Here is a 6,581-nt window from a genome sequence, read left to right as displayed (position 1 = left end):
CATGTCCAGAGAAGTTTAATACAGAGGCTTTCACTGAGAACAAATAAATAAAGAATAAAGATATTGCCCATGTTTGCAGTAAATACGAAGGGTTGGGGGGCTCTCAGTGCCCCGGTCCTGCCATGGCTGTCGGTGCCCCTGGGCCGGCTGTCGGTGCTGTCCATCCACTCCCCCATGAGGGCCGGCCCGGGGCTCCCGGCGCTCGGTGCCTCCGGTGGTCGGTCAGAATCCCCTCCAGACACGGCCCCTGCTGCGGGAGGGATTGGCACCTGCACCCCGAGCTTTAATGCGTTTTCTGCTGCTGCTGAAAGGCAGAAAGTGGGGCAGGAAACGATGGGAGGCGACAGGAATTTGGTGCAATGAGGGAGAGAAGAGCCTGAGGTGCGAAGTGGGGAGAAGGCGGCTGGACAAGAAATTCGGTGGATTTGGGTCTGGAAGGTGGAATAAAGTGTGAGGGATGCTGGATTGCACCCTGACACTATCGATTAGGGGGAAAAACCCCAAAACCCCATACCCCACGAAAACAAGTCAGAAAGGCTGGCTTAGTAGAGAAAGGGGAAATGAAGAAGGCATTGAGGCTGGGAGATGGCCTGAGGAGACAGGAGCTCTGCCCAGCAGGGAAGGGCCTCATGGAATGCAATATTCCTGCCTGTGATGCCGTGGAAGAACTGCGGATTTTCAATGGTCGGGCTCTAAGAGACACCCCTAGCTATAGGGGGAGAAGATGAAGTCTGAAGAAGACAATAAAACACATTGACCTGATAATGGGACAGTTGGAGTGTAGATGGTTGATAGGAAAGCAGTTTTGCAGTCTGGAGGAAGTGGAAATAATTTGTTATCACAGGGCAGTTAATTTCTCTCAGCTGTGTGCTTGCAATCCGGTACTTTCCCATAGAGTGTCACAGAACCAAAGCTGTCATGTCAGGGCCACCACAGAAACCAGGACATCGATCAAATGAGGGTCCCACATAAGGGCTTTTGTGCTCAGAGATGTTCACTGCTTCTTTGCATTTCTTTTTGTGCTTAGTAACTACACCTAGAGCCCACTCAGCACGTGTTACATACCTGCACATGCACTTATCTAAAATGGTTGCATGTGACTCTCAGATTCACCTAATTTCAAAACAGAGTAAATTTATATTTATCCTTTGGGCTTAATTACCAAATATTTATTTGAAGAAATAAACGTTATATTGAATAACTGACTTGCTGTAGGCTGGAGGGAAATGTCAGTAACAGCAGCACAGATGAAACCAGGAATTCTGAAAGCAGCAAGTCTTTCTCAGCTCCACCACAAAGAATGGGGCATTTCAGAGGCTAGGGAGAGTCCTGCTCTAGGAATTTTGTATTTCCTCAGGCTTCACTCCTTTAGAACAAAGTACTTTTTTTGAAAAGTGACCTCACAAGGAGTTAGTAGCAATCAAATTAGGAGGATTTGACTATTAGGAGACAGACATTGAATTAAGCTTTAATTAATTGGAAGAGGAGAAAATGTTTGGTCTTTTCAGGTAGTTCATGAAGTGGAATGGCACCTTTTGTATCTGCTGGAATATTTACTTCTGGACTTATGAATATACATTGATATGTTCCAACACTCCCTTGTTCAGAATTCTGAATATTTGGATCTCTTGCTTGCACGGTAGGAAATGGGCTCTGAACCAAGTGGATGTTCTGCAGACATAATGGGAAGGCTGATTAACTTGTTTCCTTTATGCCAATTTAGTGAAGCTTGAAATGAAATCTAATGGCAGCAAACATAACAAGCAAATCCTTTTCTGTGTAATAACACAAGAAAAATAGCAAGCAGGGTGGGATTAAAAGAATAGTATAGTTTATTAATTTAGATGATCCTGGTTTTCTAAGACATTCACGTTCCTTATGTTTATTGCTGGATGTGAGAAGGGGGACTGTAATGTTTCTGTACAGCATTATAGCTTTATTGCATGTTATACTGCCTGACATCAGTTGTTTTAAGAAGGCATTGACATGTACTGAGAGCAAATATCAAAACATTATAATTTCTTTTTAAAGCTTTAGTTCATTGAGGAATATAATTTCATGCCTAATTTCATTTGCATCATATGCTTAATCCTTCGTGAATCCTTTAGCAGTTTCAGCAGTTTAGATTCTATTTCTGTAATCAAACTTTCCTTAGCCCTGGGACTTGCCAGAACTGATGGATGTGTGTGGTCAGAAGCAAAGTGTCCACTGTTTAATGAAGCACCGAGTAACTTCATGTTTCTGATTCCTGGTGCAGAAAAGTAAAGATTGTGATAAAAAGAAGAAAGAGATAATCCCTAGAACATGCAGTAATCATGGCTTTATTCTAATGTATTTTTATTTATTCTTTTAGATATCTCTAAACAAAAAGGCAATTCCTGAATTTTTTTTCAGGGAAGATTATGGCAGAACCAATTATTCCTTCCCAGGAGGCAGAGAAAGGATTTGGTTCCATTTCAATGGAAGGGGTGGAAGGAGGAATGTATTAATGCTGGCCAGAGAGGTCCGAGAGTCACTTGGCAGAGGGGGATGAACCACAGGGACCTCCTTGGGGCTGTGCCAACAGCTGAGCGCTATTCACGAGTTCTGCTCACACAGCCCGGTTTGCAGCCGTGCACTGAGCACTGGGGCTCCGGCCATCGCAATGAAAACCACGGAGTGGCCAGCACGGGGTGACATCGGCAGGGCCTCGGCTGCGTGTGTGACTCTGCTCGGGGGCAGGGACAGCTCCGAAAAACCCCAAACCCTGCTTACCTAAGCCGTGCGCAGGCTCCGAGCGGCCGGCGGCGCTTTGCGGGGAGGTGGCGCTGGGAAACCAAACCAATAAAGGCTCTGCGGGAAACTGCTGAGTCAAGACCAGGGAAATCACGTGAAAAGCCAAAAAAAGAAACCTCGCTGGGGAGGTGAAGGGATCAGAGAGCAGGTTGCAGCAGAGAGCTGCGAAATTTCCCGTAAAACCGGTGGTGTCGCGACTCAGCTGGAAAAACATTCCCGGTGCGGGCTGGGGAGGCGGCACCGGCGATGGGCACGGGCTGGCACAGAAACCCAGCTCGGTTCGGCGGGGCTGGATGGAGCTCAGGGGGCGAGCAGGGCAGGAGCTGGGCCTTGGCACCGGGCTGGGGCAGCAGCTGCCCCTTTGCTGTCCCACTGATGTCTCTTCACTGTCCCACTGGTGTCTCTTCTCTCTTTTTCCCCTTCCCTTCCCTTCCCTTCCCTTCCCTTCCCTTCCCTTCCCTTCCCTTCCCTTCCCTTCCCTTCCCTTCCCTTCCCTGTCCCACGGGTGCCCCTTCGCTGCCCCTCAGTGCTGCAGGGTGCAGATGTTGGGATGCCCTGTGGTGTTGGAATCGTTTCCAGCTGCTGCTGGATGTGATGTGTGCTGCAGCTGGGCTAACATGTGGCAGCAGATGAGATTGATGCATTTCGTGAGTCAGACCAAGCTGCTTGTAGACGTAGCTGTGTTTAATGTGGAAAAAAAAGAGAATTTGTTTGACTGACAACATGTTCTTTGGGCTCGTTCCAGCAAAGTAGAGGTGTGTCAATACTCTGGCTTTTGTGGTTTGATCGACACACAGTGCTGACTTGCTGGAGATACATCTGTCAGCTTCAGAGCAGAATTTATTGTGTGAAAATGGCTCTGCACAGAAGGCACCGCCCACTTCCAGCTCTTATGAAAGATGTGTTGGCTGTAACATTTTCTGAGAGATTTCAGCAGGAAAAGAAGTTACATCCAAAATACAAGGCAGGGAGGGAAACTGGATATTATACAGTCATTTTCATAACTGGGTATTTTAACTGCAGGACTTCAGTGCTACAGGATCCCTTGTGACCTAGAATAACATTACATCCCTTTCACAGAGAACATAAGGATATTTGTAGCCAGTCTGTAGTTTCCAGCTCTGACAGAGATCAGAATCCAGGTCTGGCACACACCAGGCTAATGCCTGTTCACTGCATTGCCCTGAAACAGAGCTCCTTGGGGAATGATCTCTCTGTGGTTTGAGGTTGTGTGTTTGCTTTGTGCGTTTAGAGTGGGATTTGAAGCAGCAACTGCTGCTGTAGGAATAGAAAGGGAGAAGGGATGCACACACAGTGCCAGTTCTGCAAGTGACAGAATCACAGCCCTGTGGTTGCAGAACCGGTTCTGACCTCCTCCCCAGCCACATCCTACAAACCAGCTCTACCTGTGCAGCGACAAGGTTCAGCTCACCTCTGCAGAGGCTGTTTTGTTTTGTAATTTTTGTTCCTGTCTCATGCTTGGGAGCTGCACCTTCTCCCCAGCATGCACATGGCAGAGTTTGGCCTGTGCAGTGCCCTGCCCAGCCTTCACTGAAAATGAATTAATTAAAGAACAGCTTTGCCTTGAGCCTAAAACTAGCGCCAGCTGAAGGGCTGTGTGGATGTAATTAAGGGCCTGCTTTTGAGAAAGGCATCTGGTTTTGGCCGTGATAATGAATTTCTTTCAGCTGTGCCTCAAGCTTCAGAGACTACACAAGGGTGAAACAGAACAGGCAAAGTGATAATTTCCTAGGAAGGGGATAATTTTCCTAGGAAGTCCAGAAGGGGAAAATAAAGCTATATATTAAGTGAACATGTTGCTGATAATCTAGCACTCATATTTCACAATGAATTAAAACTACTATTGTTCCAAATAGTGACAAGCAATCTATTCCTTATCATTTCAGATGCAATTCACTTGCATGCTACCCCTTTCTGCACAGTCACAGTGACTAAGCTTTGCAAAGCAGCACAGGAGCCCTTGAGCCCTGCAAAGGCCTGGGCAGTGACCCTCTACACTCCTTAATTGCATAACACATCTAAATGTTGGATCTACTGAAAGCAGTTACTGCAACTTTCTTGTTACTGTAAATATCATTAGATGGAACAGAATCTGTAGAGTTATCTTTTTGAAATGACAGAATTTCATACCAAGTTCTGATTACTCAGGCATTTTAACACAGAAGCACCTGGTGACATCATGTTTTCCTCCAGCTCAGGTGTTGCAAGCAGACAAACAACTGATTGTTTTAAGGATTAAGATAAAGATCTATCAACAGTTACAGAGAAAATTAGGTTATTTATATTCTCCTGTCTGAATAGTCTCCTTAGGCTGCAGGAGCTGACCAAACTTTTGATCTAACAAATGTAACAATGCTGGGAGCAGAAGAACTCTTGGAATTCAGCAGATACAAGCAGAAGGGATTTGATAAGGAGACAATTCCAAGAGAAGAAGCTACATGAGAAGGTGGCCAGCCCAGCAACAATGGAATCCAGCAAGAAATCAAGAATCCACTGATCAGAATTCTGTGTTTGACTTGGCCTGGGTGATGAGTGTCAGGGGTATAACTGAGGTGTGAATTGGGGTAGGGGTCCCTCTCCAGAGACACCAGTTTGAGCTGCAGCCAAAGAACTGACAGGAGACTAATTGGAAACATTCACTTGGACTTGGCATTCTTAGTGGGGTCCTAGGGTCAGACACAGTTACTGTGTCTAAATCTCTATCAATTGATAAAAATTAAGTATTTGCTGGATGTGAACTACTTTTCTTCAGCTTAAGAGATTTACTTGCTGTGCTGCAATGTCCTACTGATTCTAGAAAATTCGCTTTCAAAATTACTATTTTTTTGTTTAATTTCTATCCTAATGCTAATTTTCTATAAGCAGCAGCAGGACAAGCTGTGAGTCATTTGAAAGGTGACCTTGTAGCAGGAAACAGTTACTTAACCAGGAGAAAAACCTGCTCCTTTGTAGATAAATCAACATCCATTGTTTCTCTTCCCAGTTAATTCCATGTATTACAAGATACCCTTTGCACAAAGTTCAATGCCTCTCAACCACTCCAGTGAGTTTTGAGGTGTTCATTGTTTAAATTCCACAGTATGTCCACAGGCCTTGGCCACTTTAAGGGGGAACAAAAAAGGCAAATCCAAAACTACCATCTTAAATTTGGTTTGTCATCAGTTATTCTCAATCAGGAGAAAGTACAGTGGCATAAATTGCACTTCACATAGGAAAAGGAATGAAAGAATTTACTGCTCTGGTTTTTCTTCTCTGAGCAGACAGATAATCTGTCAGTCTCCAAACACTCATCTGTTCCTGTAGGAGGGTTTTTTTTTTTTGGTGAAGAATGTAGGAAATATTCTCCTTAAGGAGAAAGTGTTGGTGGAAAAACCCTCCCATGCATTTGGATGCCTCGAGGCTGTAAGACGGGAAGGAAGCAGCTGAGCAGGGCTGGTGGCAGATGCTTCCCAGACCCATCTAAACCCACCTGCCCCAGGACTCTGTGGTTCCAGCAGTGAAGGGTCAGCCCCTGCAGCCCAGAACAGCTCACAGGATCAGCTCCTGCTCTGCTGCAGCTATCCCAGCTTCCAGGATTCAAAAGGGAAATCCAGAACATTCCATCTCCCCCTCCACCAAGTCCTCAGTGCTCCTGGGCTGGGAAGGGCCAGGCTGGACACAGCTCTTCTGCTCAGATTGAACCCAGCTCTCAGGGTGAAGAAGAAAAATCAAGAAGTGGCCAATTGGCCCTTCTTCATATGAGAAGCAAATTCTGTATTTTGGAGAATGAAGTGCTCTGTCCTTCA

This window comes from Zonotrichia albicollis, chromosome 14, assembly GCF_047830755.1.
Source record: "Zonotrichia albicollis isolate bZonAlb1 chromosome 14, bZonAlb1.hap1, whole genome shotgun sequence".
NCBI lineage: Eukaryota > Metazoa > Chordata > Aves > Passeriformes > Passerellidae > Zonotrichia > Zonotrichia albicollis.
The sequence above is the reverse complement of the archived record's forward strand: the minus strand, read 5'-3'. Positions refer to the sequence as shown.